Below are 12,715 nucleotides of genomic sequence, written 5' to 3'. Positions count from 1 at the left end.
GAAGACACTGGCCAAATCTTCGTATTTCGACGATGATGGAATCCTTAGGAGAAATTTGCCTGCAGAAAAGTACAAAGAGAAAGGAACTGGCAAAATATGGGCACCTCTTTCTCTACGTGCGCAAATTCTTATGTCCTTGCATGATAGTGCATTCGCTTCTCACCCTGGAAGATTGAAAACTTTAGCAAAGGTCAGAGAACAATACACGTGGCTAGGCCTAACAAAAGACGTTATTCAATACTGTAAGTCGTGCCAACCATGCTGTGTATTTAAAGGGGACACGACTAAGAAGCAAGGCTTCATGGCAAGTAATAAGGAAGCAGAAGTTGGAAAGAACTTATACTGTGACATTCTGGGACCAGTCGTTCGTTCGAAAAAGGGAAATTTCCAATACGTTCTAGTATGCGTTGATAGTTTTAGCAGATTTACTATCTTGCGCCCTCTTCGCGTTGTGACTGCGAAATCTGTGCTAGAACAATTACTGGATATATTCTCGATCCATGGATTCTACCCGAGAATCTCCACTGATAATCAAAGCATTTTCCATTCCAGAATGTGGAAACAGATGATGAAGATGTTTGATTCCAAGCAGATCAGAATTTCTCCATATCGCCCGCAGGGCAATCTCGCAGAATGCTACGTAAAGGCAACTAAACGTGCTCTTTCCACATTAATTTCGTCGCACAACGAGTGGGCGTCATCGTTACCGTACGTGCAGTTTGCATTGAATTCCCAAGTTTGCAACACGACCACATTCAGTCCAGCATATTTGCATTTTGGACGTTCTGTGAGAGGTCCTTTCGAGAAGGCCAGGGACGCTTTGCCTCAAGGACCTGAAATAAGACAGGATGACATCTTGGAATTCGTGGAGGAAACGAAATTCAGGATAGAAGAGGCCAAGAAGATAGCTTGCAACAATCAAGAGCGCATGCATAATGCACAGAAGAAAGTATATGATAAGAAACGCCGCAAGTGCACGTTTAAGGTGGGGGAAAAAGCTTGGCTTAAGGAACATCCTCTCTCTGATAAGGCCCGTGGAGTAACTAGTAAACTCTCGGGGAAGTTCTCTGGACCGCACGCAATTGTGGAGCAATCTTCGGCAAATACTTTCAAACTAAAACACAGCGAGGACGGAAGAATATTGAGAGCCAACAGCGATCAGTTAAAACCTTATTCTTCGCCGCCTGAGTTCGCGAAGAAAGTAGCCGGGCAAAATTCAGCGAAGGGAGCGCACGTATCTTCTCCAGAAGACGAGAATGAAGATGTACCCCAGATGCGTTACAAACTGAGAAACAGATTCTGATCTAATTTCAAAAGGGGATTTTTGTAAATATTGTATATAGGGATTTATCTATCTTTTCATTTCTTTATTTTCTATGTTTCATTTCTTTTCTCTCTCTGATACCTCACACTACTCGTGCAAATGTTTCGTTCCGTAGTCATCTTTGCCGCGAAAGTAACGCAAAGTTAGTGCGTATTCTTTTACCGCGTATTTTCGTCGAGAAGCCGCAGTTCGGTGGTGAGAAAATCCAGTGAATAGCAGTGACATCTCTGGATGTAGAGCCATTTAGACCCATTCATGTGGAACCCGGTCGAAGCGGTGTCTTCCGATCTCGGCAGGAGCGCAGAGCAGTGGCGTTGCCGGGAGCCGAACCAGCAGCCTTGGTGACTTGGATGGATTTCCAGGAGACTGTCTCTAATTGGTCCAGGAGGAAGGATGGAAGAGATGCTGAGTGGGTAAGAATCGACGTGGGTTAACCAGCTCCAGTGCTGAGGGAAGAACGCAGATCTCGAAGTACACTTGTGGACAAAATTAGAGTGAACATTGACTGTCAGTGTCTTGTGACCTAATGAAAGTGTGTTTGTAGTGAACAGAAACTGCGGACAAGTGTTTTGTGTATATTATTATTATTTTTCTAGGTTACAGAACTTTGATTTTTCTCTCTTTAGGAAGGGGGGACTATGTAATGATGCGATCATTACTGGATCCTTTTTATGTTATAAATTGTGTATGTCTATGTCTATGTCCTGTACGTTTGAGTTCTTGGCTGTTGGGGGAGCGGTAAGTTTCCAGTAACGGTTTAGGTCATTAGCGGGGCCTATAAAAGGAAGGGAAGGCAGCAGTCGGCCTCAGATGTTTCGGTGCAATACGGCGAGGTAAAGAGGTGTCTCTTCTCTATGGGGCGAAACGAAGACTTTTCTTGATAATATGAATAGGCGGATACTTTAACTTTCTCTCTTTCTTTTAGTACACACACTTGCTCTCTTCACATTATTCCAATAGTTTATTTCATGTGGGAAACCGGGTACACAGCACACATACCTTCAGCCACCTTTTTTGGTACTGAGGGTTATATATTTTTTTTTTTTACTCGTGGAGCCAGTGGCTACACGAGTCTACACACTCTCTTTGGGAAGGGGGGACAGGGTACACCGGAATGTAATGTTGTGAATAACGGCCAAGAATTAACTTCTGTAAATAATATGAATAAACCTATATATATCTAAAAGGAAATGGGCGTTAAATTGTAATTTGAAGAGGTACGTGTCTATTGCCTAAACTAGCATCCACAGAACTTCAGGTACTGCAAGTTTTGAACCTCGGGACAAGGATTCAAAATGTATGGTTGTGTATATTGTGTATGTTGCTGAGAATCAGCTTAAAAACACAAAATATACCGCTACAACTGCCGTAACTAGAGGTGTGCAGAATAGAAAAATTTTGGTCGGAACAGGATTGAGAAGGGAAATTATTATAATCATGAAGTTCGGGGCTGAAAAATTTCGCTATTTCACGACTACGTCGGGAAATTTGCAAACTTCACTGAAAATCTCAAATTCTACCCACTAACTACTCTCATCAAGTTTTTATAGTTCTGGAAAAAAAAACTGTTGATGTCAAGAAATTTCAGACACTTATAGTGCAGAAAATACCACCAAGAATTAACCAATTTTAAATGCGATATTTGGAATTTCTCGACTGTTCGAGAACCCGAAAAATAAAAAATCATTTCACGAAGTCAGGGTCTAACATTGACATTTTAGTTCATGCTCCATCATTTTGAATTACTTTTTTACCGTAACCTTCGGCGGGTAAAAACAAGGATATGAGGTACCATTGAGGACAGTAACTTAAGTGGTCTTTGATATCTGTGCATAGTGAAAAAAGTACTGCTCATCAGTAAATGATACATTTTTATGGAAAGGAAGAAAAGCGAATCCAGTTTCTATTTAAATAATGGACTCAAGTCTGAACTTGTGGCCACAACCAAAGTATTTTCAATTCAATTTGAATTTTGTAATAATAAAATTTAATAACAACAATAATAATAAAAGCTAAAATATAATTTTCTATGACTGAAGGGCAAGATATCAAAATCCTACTCTGTCCAAGGCCGCCCGCAGGATTTTTTTCTCAGGGGGTTAGCGTTAGCGTAAAAAAATAGTGAGGTGTACGTGGTGTGATGCTTTACCACCCCCCACCCTTTAAGAAAATTCTGACAAAGCATCACATATTACAGGCCACTTAATTTGCTGTCTTTCATAGCAGCACCCCTCGTCCATGTTTTGAAGCACTACAATTTCACCAACCAGATTACGTGATGTCTTCCTACATATCTCAGGGGGGAAACAAGTGCCCCCTCTGGCCCCCCACTGCGGGCGCCCTAGATTCTCCCTCCCCTCCTTCCCGAGAAAACATCCTGAGGCACCCTTGTTCTCTTCTGTCGTGTCGTTACTCCTAAGAAAAAAAAAACCTTAGAACGTTTGTGAACGCTGTTATTTGGCATTTGAATCAGGCCCGTAGCCAGGTAGGGGTCAGGGGAGCTGAGCCGCCCCTGGCACTGCCATCAGCCCCCCTTGACATTAGGCAAAACTATTTTGTATAATTTGTTTGCAGTGAAGAGTGAAAATGTAGACAGCTCACAACTTTAAGGATAAATCCACACAGCATGAACAATAGCAATTACATTCGCTCATCTTGTTTATGAGCTGAAGTCTAAGTAGTTGCAAGTATTTAGAAGATTCTCTAGACTTTGTAAGTTCTTTCATAGGGGAGTACCTTCACTGCCCCTGTTGTGGCCTGCATTTATACAGAGATCTGTGACTGTCATCATGCAAATTTCTTTCGCATCTGCATCAAAGATCAACAGCTCCCAAGTTTTGGGAACGAAGGGGAGTTTTATTGCTTCGGCCGGGGATGGAATGTACTGTAGGCACTGTGATTGAAGGGATGATTTCAGTACCAGTCAATTAACACCTCAAGAGATATTTTAAAAGATGAAGAAATATGTAGCATTTATGTGATATTTATAATTTTTATGACACATAATGACCCCTTCCTCCCCCACCCCCCACACACATAATTTACCTTCATTTAATACTGTTATTTTTTTAAAAAAAAAAAAACGGAATTAGTTTACAAAGCCTCTCCTGATAACTCGTGAGCCCCCCTGGAGATTAATTCTAGCTACGGGCCTGATTTGAATGCATATTTCGAAGAAGGAAATGCCTTCACGGGAGAGAGAGAGGTCGTGAAAAATGGAATGTTCACTAACGCAAACATATTAAATAAAATATGGGAGCTGGTAACCTTGAGAGGTTGAACAAAAGAGTAACGTAAATACGAATTGTTGTCTGCTTGCCGTCTGCTGTTACGTGAGAGGTGAGTACGTGTAAATATCTGGCCAGTATGTGTTCGTATTTAACTTTTGAAATTAGAACTTTTGGTAGGCTATATGTTTTACCTAAGCTTTTGTTTACGTTGCTGCTTTCACGTATCAGTCATTTATGTTCTATATCTGGCAGTGAATAAAGAAGTGGACTCTTATGCAACATCAATTTCATTGAGACCGCTGATTCCCTGGCTAAAATTCTGCTATTTTTGAGTGTTTAAATAAGGTAATGGACAATTATCTTCTTACGTATGAAATACCAGCTAAATCATGTGTGCTTCATATGAGTTTTGCTCTCTTTCGGCTTCGAATGCTGTCTTTAATCAGGTTTTGACAGAACTTCATAACAAAGCAATGTAGGTCAAAAAATTTCAAGCTGTATTTGCTCGCCAACTTTTTGCAGTTTATTTTTTAAGAGACAAGTACAATAATATGTATACATATATATTATTCTGTATTCTGAAAAATTGCATTAGCACATATATTTTTGCTGTGTTTAAGTGCAAGGGGAATATAAGCTGTATAAAAATCCAGGCCTAAGTGCCTTTTGTTTAACTGCGATTTCATCATGCTACGCACGCATCTTGGTACTACTTTACTATACCGGAGACACCTATCAATGATTTATTTCGCAATTTTTTACAATGATAACGTACTATTCTGCGTTGCAGAACATTTATTTAGGTGAAATAATGGATTTCTAACGAAAATAAGGTAAAATTTTCGTTTCCCCAAAACGTCTTTTTTCAATTTTATAGGAGAAATTACTTACCGAAATGCGTTTATTTATACTTTAGGAAGGTCTTGGAATTTTGTTTTTCCCTCGTTGAATTTTTTTTGGCGGTAAATCATGTAATTTTCGACATTAATTTCATTCCGATGCACGAAAGCTGTTCCCTTGCTGTCCGTTTACTACGTGAACCAAATATCTGCGAGCGTTTCATGACGTAACAACCGGTCAGTGTTTCCAAATACGCGGTTTTGTAACTGTGTAACAGTTATAGAACGTAAATAAACTTGCGTTACTGTTCATCATTTGTCATAACGAACTTGCGACACCATGACGTGCAAAGGATGCGTGGTGAAATTCGATGGGGTTCAAAATCCAGTACAATTTGTAACTCAACATGGAATTTTAAGGAGGGATTTGACAATTCTGGGAATTTCTTCATTTTGTTTGAAATTCGGTATACTCACCAATTTTGGCCCCGTAATCACGTATCTGCAGTTAAAATTTGGCGCTCACACGTGGAAATAGCAAAATAATCTCAATTAAGTTCGTATTTCCACATCCTCGATTTCCGAATTTCCCGCCGGTTCCGGGCTCCGCCCCTGGGGTAATCGACTTACCGCCCCCAACCGCTATCGCGGCCCCGCCTGTTTCTATAGACTCCCTGTTAAGGGCATGTTAGAAATTGGCCGGATTCACCTGCACCCAAATAAGCGCCAGCAGTTAAAATTTGGCGCTCACACGTGGAAATAGCAAAATAATCTCAATTAAGTTCGTATTTCCACACCCTCGATTTCCGAATTTCCCGCCGGTTCCGGGCTCCGCCCCTGGGGTAATCGACTTACCGCCCCCAACCGCTATCGCGGCCCCGCCTGTTTCTATAGACTCCCTGTTAAGGGCATGTTAGAAATTGGCCGGATTCACCTGCACCCAAATAAGCGCCAGCAGTTAAAATTTGGCGCTCACACGTGGAAATAGCAAAATAATCTCAATTAAGTTCGTATTTCCACACCCTCGATTTCCGAATTTCCCGCCGGTTCCAGGCTCCGCCCCTGGGGTAATCGACTTACCGCCCCCAACCGCTATCGCGGCCCCGCCTGTTTCTATAGACTCCCTGTTAAGGGCATGTTAGAAATTGGCCGGATTCACCTGCACCCAAATAAGCGCCAGCAGTTAAAATTTGGCGCTCACACGTGCAAATAGCAAAATAATCTCAATTAAGTTCGTATTTCCACATCCTCGATTTCCGAATTTCCCGCCGGTTCCGGGCTCCGCCCCTGGGGTAATCGACTTACCGCCCCCAACCGCTATCGCGGCCCCGCCTCCGCTCCGCTCCGGCTACCCGCCTGTTTCTATAGACTCCCTGTTAAGGGCATGTTAGAAATTGGCCGGATTCACCTGCCCCCAAATCAACGCCAAATTTATACGTGAGCGCCAAATTTTAAGTGCAGATTCGTGATTACGAGTCCCAAATTAGTAACTATCCCAAATTTCAAACAATTCGGATAAATACCCTGCATTTTAACAAGAGATTCATGATTAGGAGGCCAAAATTAGTTAGTATACCGAAAATTAACAAAATTGGAGCCTTTCTCTATATTGTCAATTCGCTCCGAGTAGGTGGGAAAAAAATCCAAAGTTCGTCAGACTTTTTCTTTGACATCAAATGAGAGTACGAGACGTGTATTACCTATTTCACAATCAGTTGCTTTGATTTATTTCAATCACTTATCGCACAACATTCTTGCTACCTTCCGTTCTGATGTCAGCAGACTCAAGTTTATTTTTAGGCTAAAGGTCTATGTTGTTATCCATATCATTAAAATTTCAGTAACCACCAAACGTCTCTAATTCCCTTATTTTCGTATTTTTCACATTCATACTTAAGTATTCTGCATACTAGAACCTAGATATTTTGCTATGAAGAAGGTCGCAACACTGCATAACCACTGATCATGGACTACGCTAGTCAAGATTTCTCCGCCATATCGCGTGTAACGCAAGCAAAAGCGAACAAAATAAAAATACTCGATATTTCGAAAATTGAGACTATTTGCCTGCAAAAAACGAAACGTGAAATAGAAGAATCCTTACGAATGCAGAATATGTGAGTATCAATGTGAAAAATACGAAAATAAGGGAATTAGAGACGTTTGGTGGTTACCGAAATTTTAATGAAAATAATGTCTATTTCTTACATACGATAGCCCCACGAACCATCACGGGGACGAGGTATGCCTACTAGGTTAGGTTAGGCCTGTTAGGTTAGGTTCCATTAGCACTCCTTTCGTTGAATTTAGCATATACGGACAACATCGGAATTACAAATTCCACGGCATCTTCCACAACCGGCAACAACTTCACGACGCATCCTCGACACATCATGTTGTAGCAGCAGCAATAGCGCGTATTGTGCTCTCGTGCAGAAAGCAAATGGCGGCAGCAGCAATAGCATGTCGGAAATAGATTTTCGTAGAAAACCACATGCATTCGCATTAAAATGGATCAAAACTACATTCCCGAACATCAACAACGCTACAGAAAATGATTTGCGTAAGTGCTTTCTCCTGTAAATTTGAAGAAATCCATCTCCGGTATACTAGTTAAGTGTTACCCGCATCTTTTCACATGTTTCGATTTCTATTTATGTCTATTAGCACCTACTCCAGAGGTTTAGTGATTACTGACTGTATTTTCTGGAGAACGATTTTCCATTTTGCATACCTGTATATGATTCTTTGTTTGCGAGCAGCCATTTCTTTACTGTTGTCTTGGATACGGACAGCAGCAGTCCGTATCTAAGACAGCACTGTATGACCACCATGGACAGCAACGCACAATGTGCATCTGTGAGGCATACTCTCCACGAGGCTGTTCAGGATTTATGTCTGTATATTGTCCCATTCTTCCGTTAATGTAGTTTTCAGTTTCTGGAGAGTCCGGGGTGGGGGTTTCCTATGTGCAACATGTCTTCCGAGAGCATCCCAGGGCATGTTCTATGAGATTCAGGTCTGGTGAATATGCAGGCCATGCCATTTGCTTTGTCCTCCCTCTCCAGTATCTCCGCAATGTGGGTGATGTCGTTCATGAAAAGAAAGTCAGGAGTTAATGCACTATGGAAAAGATAAACATATCCCTCCACAATCTTGGTACCATACCGGTCTCCTGTTACCGACCCTGCTGTGAAGATATGCAGTGTTCTTGCATTATGCATGATACCTGCCCAGACCATAATGCCATGACCACCGTACCTGTCACATTCACTGATGTTTGGTGGATGGTATCAGGTTCCCTGCTCTCTTCACACCAGCTGGTGTCCAGAATTGCTAGTCTCACTGAACCGGGACTCATGTGAGAACATCACCTTTGACCACTCCATTTGACTCCACTCACGATGTTCCATACACCACTATCATCTGGCACTGTGTTGGGTGGGAGATAATGGAACACACCTCCCTGGCTTCAGAGCATATAAGCTGACACTATGCAGTTATTGTGGAATGGTTTTCGGGGATACGTGGGTGTCTGAAGCACTTGCAAGATCCACAGCAATCTGTGCAGGAGTTGCGGTTCGATTCCTTCTTGCCAATTGTGCTATGTACCGATCCGCTCACCATGAACCACGAGCCATGCACGGATAGCCCCAAAAACCATTCAATAACCATGAACCATGCACAGATAGCCCCAAAAACCATTCAATAACCGTGAACCATGCACAGATAGCCCCAAAAACCATTCAATAACCCCACGAACCATGCACGGCAAGGTTAGGTTAGGTTAGCTTAGGTAAGGCGAACATAGTTAAAATTGTTATTGACAATTACAAAACCGCGTGTTTGGAAACACTGACTGGGGGTACGTCATGAAGCAGATGGAACATTTGATTCACGTAGTGGAAGGTAATGGAGGCAACAGCTTTTGTGCATTGGAGATACATTATCGTCGAAAAATATATGATTTACTGGCCGGATAAATTGAACGAAGGGAGAAAACACTTCGACGAACTTCCTAAAGTCTACAGAAACTCAGTTCCGTAAGTACTTTCTTCTGTAAATTTGAAGAAATACGTTTCTGGGAGATCGGAATTTTACCTAAGTTTTTAATTATTTACTTGAAATTTAGAAATTTTGCACTTCCATGTTGCACAATTTAATGGTTAAATCCTATTAATTTCGAAGATCCACTGTCTTCATTCACAAAAGGGATACAGGGTCTGAAGTGGAGACGCCGTACCCTTTTGTGAATGAGGACAGTGGATCTTCGAAATTAATAGAATTTAAACATTAAATTGTGCAATGCGGAAATGCGAAATTACACGTAAGTATTTTTAAACCGCGTTTACCACATCCATCATGAAGTTTTTAATTGTTAGAGTATGTTTGTATTTCGGAAAATCCCATGTACGTAATGAATACAATATGATCATCATAACCACAAATAATTATTTGTCATTCTTATCATAACCTTTTGTAGTGCATAGGGAACATTTTATTTCATTGATGAGGTGGCAGCAAATTGTGTAGCCTCTCAAGTCAAACTTCAAGGTTAAATCTGACGTATGTGGTCATTGTGCCCTTGACATTCGCAGAGGACCCAAGATTGTGTCTATAAAGCTATGAGTTATTCATTTTTCATATCATTCTCAGTTTGTTTATCGTCAACAAATGCCAAACTTATCGTGATAATTGAAAGCAGGGGTCAGTAACGGACTTCCTCGAATGCTGTTTTAAGTTGGAAACTGGCTGTTACATTTTCAGTTTACCATAGAAACTTTTTAGTGTCGACATTATTAGTTTTTCACGTATTCTATATTAGTACAGGAGTAAGTCGAACTGAATTGTTAAACAAGGTTGGTGTAATTGAATTCTTTTTCTTTGTTGTGCACTAGTAAGTGGATGAACTATGAGTAATTATTAAGTCAAAGAGCAGTTATAATTGATTATGTGCATCACATGTTATTTTTATTGTGCTGTGATTGGCCACACCAGTTTGTGGTAGCATTTAGTTGCAGTGGAAGGTATGGAATTCATGCATGCTTGACTTTGAAGCTGAGTAATAGGAAATAAACCTTTATTATTTTTATTATTATATGATGAATCATGTTTAATTACATCTAAGACAGAGGATGAGGCTAGTGTATTGCAAGATTGTTATTATTACTTTTCAAAACATTGACCAGACGTTTCTGCTGCATGTGGAAGCAGTACTATGATTTTTTATTAATGTGGAATAAACAAATGTGAGTGTGTTGCAGTTACGAGATTTTATGACCCCGCTGCTTTCAGATTTGTGTTTTTCATTCCGAGAGGCTACATGTTAATTTTTCTTGTACATTTTAAGCAAAGAAATACGTTCAATTTTACCATTAATTATATGAAAGTTTGTGAAGAAGAATTGTCATTCATGGAACTTATGTAGATCATTATTTATAACTTAAACTTGCTTTGTGCAATGACCAGCCATAAGAAAATGTACATATAGAATTAACCTTCGTTTTTATCTGTCCACTATTAATCTTTGTTGATAAAGTGGTATTTTTGGATTCTTCCGAGTGTCCTCGTGAAAGATAAACAAAAGTTTTCTTTGTCGCCTTGAACAAAGAGCATGCCAGCATTAAAAAGCAAATGACAAATTCATGTGGATTGTGATAATGTCTTGTATTTTTTGTCATGTTTTTGTGTGCTATATTTAGATATGAAACTTCATTTTTAATTCCCATTTGTAAATGTTTTCATTACTTCTACTTGAGTGTTGAAGACAAATTGATTAACATCATGGTTAATATGTTGGGATATGTATTGTGTTTAAACAGGCCCGTAGCTAGAATTGATCTCCAGGGGGTGTCTCATGGGTTATCAGGGGGGGCTTTATAAACTAAGTCATTTTTCAAAAGTTTAACAGTGTTAAATTAAGGTAAATTATTTGTGTGTGTGTGTGGGAGGGGGGGGGCATTAAGTTAATATAAAATTTAGAAATATCACATAAATAGTACATTTTTATATAGGTATCTTCTAAAACATCTCTTGAAGTGTTAATTGCTATTGACATCATCCCTTATTACATACTACACACTACTTTTGATGTTAAGATATCTATATCATACAAAAAAAATGCACAATATTCAATCATAGTGTCTACCGAGATTCCACCCCCAGCTGAAGGAATAAAACTTCCCTTCGTTCCCAAAACTTAGAAACTGTTTACCTTTGATGCAGATATGGAAGGAATGTGGATGATGACGTCAAAGTCACAGATTTCTGTCTAAACGGGAGACTGCAACAGGGGCAGCAAATTGTATGGATAAAGAAGCTCCTCTGTAAAAGAACATTCTATAGTCTAGAGAATTTTCTAAATACTTGCCGCTACTTCGACTTTAGCTCATAAAGAAAATTAAGTTTATGTTCTGTGAATTTATCCTTCACCAAGTTGTGGGCAAAATAATATCTGCTGTCTACATTTTCACTCTTCACTGCAAACAAATTATACATAATAGTTTTACCTAATGTCAAGGGGGAGCTCAGCCTGGCTACGGCCCTGCTATGCAAGAACTTTCTAAACTCTATACATCCTACTAAATACAGGGTGTCTACAAATGATTAAAGCAGTTTCACGATGTTACTGTACGTGTATTATTGAACACATTGTGAAGTAACTTTACAGTTTTGTAGAGAAACAAAACAAGTTTTGTGACACATTACAAGTGTTCGATATGCCTCCTCTTCGTGATTCTGCAGACATAAACTTTATAATCAAGTTCTTCCCAAACACGATGAAGCATGTATGTTTCAAACAAAAGCACTGATGATATGAGCCCGCAGTTCTGCTAGATCACTTGGTAATGGAGGCACAAACACTAGATCCTTCACATAACCCTACACACAAAAAAGTCACCGTGAGGCAATGACAGCAGTTGTCCATCATCATTTCCACAACGACCGACCCATCGGTTTGATACTCTGGTGGTTAAGATTTTGTGGACATCGTGATGGAACTGGGGCGGAGCACCATCTAACTGGTGGATAAAGTTCTCACGGTCTGACTCCAACTGTGGCATGAGCCAATTTTCTAACATGTCAAGATATCCGTATTCTGTACTGGTTGTTCACTGAAGAAGAAGCGACCGTAAACTCTAAATTTTGAGGTTGCACAAAAAGCATTGAATTCCGGAAAGTCATGAATATGCTTGGTGCCACGGAGAACGGAAAACTCCCATAACTTGTAATGTATCACAAAACTTCTTCAGTTTCTGTACAAAACTACAAAGTTAACTTCGTGATACGTTCAATAATACATGTACAGTAACATCATGAAA

General features: G+C 40.1%; 1 protein-coding gene across 3 annotated transcripts in view; it reads left to right on the top strand.

Moving 5' to 3' along the window:
- LOC146002563 (putative ATPase N2B) overlaps positions 1-12,715 on the top strand; it is a 68,521-nt gene that overhangs the window by 29,230 nt on the left and 26,576 nt on the right. The window contains exon 1 of one of the 3 annotated variants that reach the window (XM_083140494.1): positions 4,585-4,663. The exons of 1 other annotated variant lie outside the window; for it this stretch is intronic. The gene's annotated coding sequence lies outside the window, so the exon portion shown is untranslated. Of the gene's footprint in view, positions 1-4,584; positions 4,664-4,878; positions 4,900-12,715 lie in introns of those variants that run through there. One more of the 3 variants, XM_083140496.1, reaches the window with a different exon arrangement.

The sequence above is a fragment of the Lepisma saccharinum genome, chromosome 18 (assembly GCF_977018435.1).
Source record: "Lepisma saccharinum chromosome 18, izLepSacc3.1, whole genome shotgun sequence".
NCBI lineage: Eukaryota > Metazoa > Arthropoda > Insecta > Zygentoma > Lepismatidae > Lepisma > Lepisma saccharinum.
The sequence above is the reverse complement of the archived record's forward strand: the minus strand, read 5'-3'. Positions and strand labels throughout refer to the sequence as shown.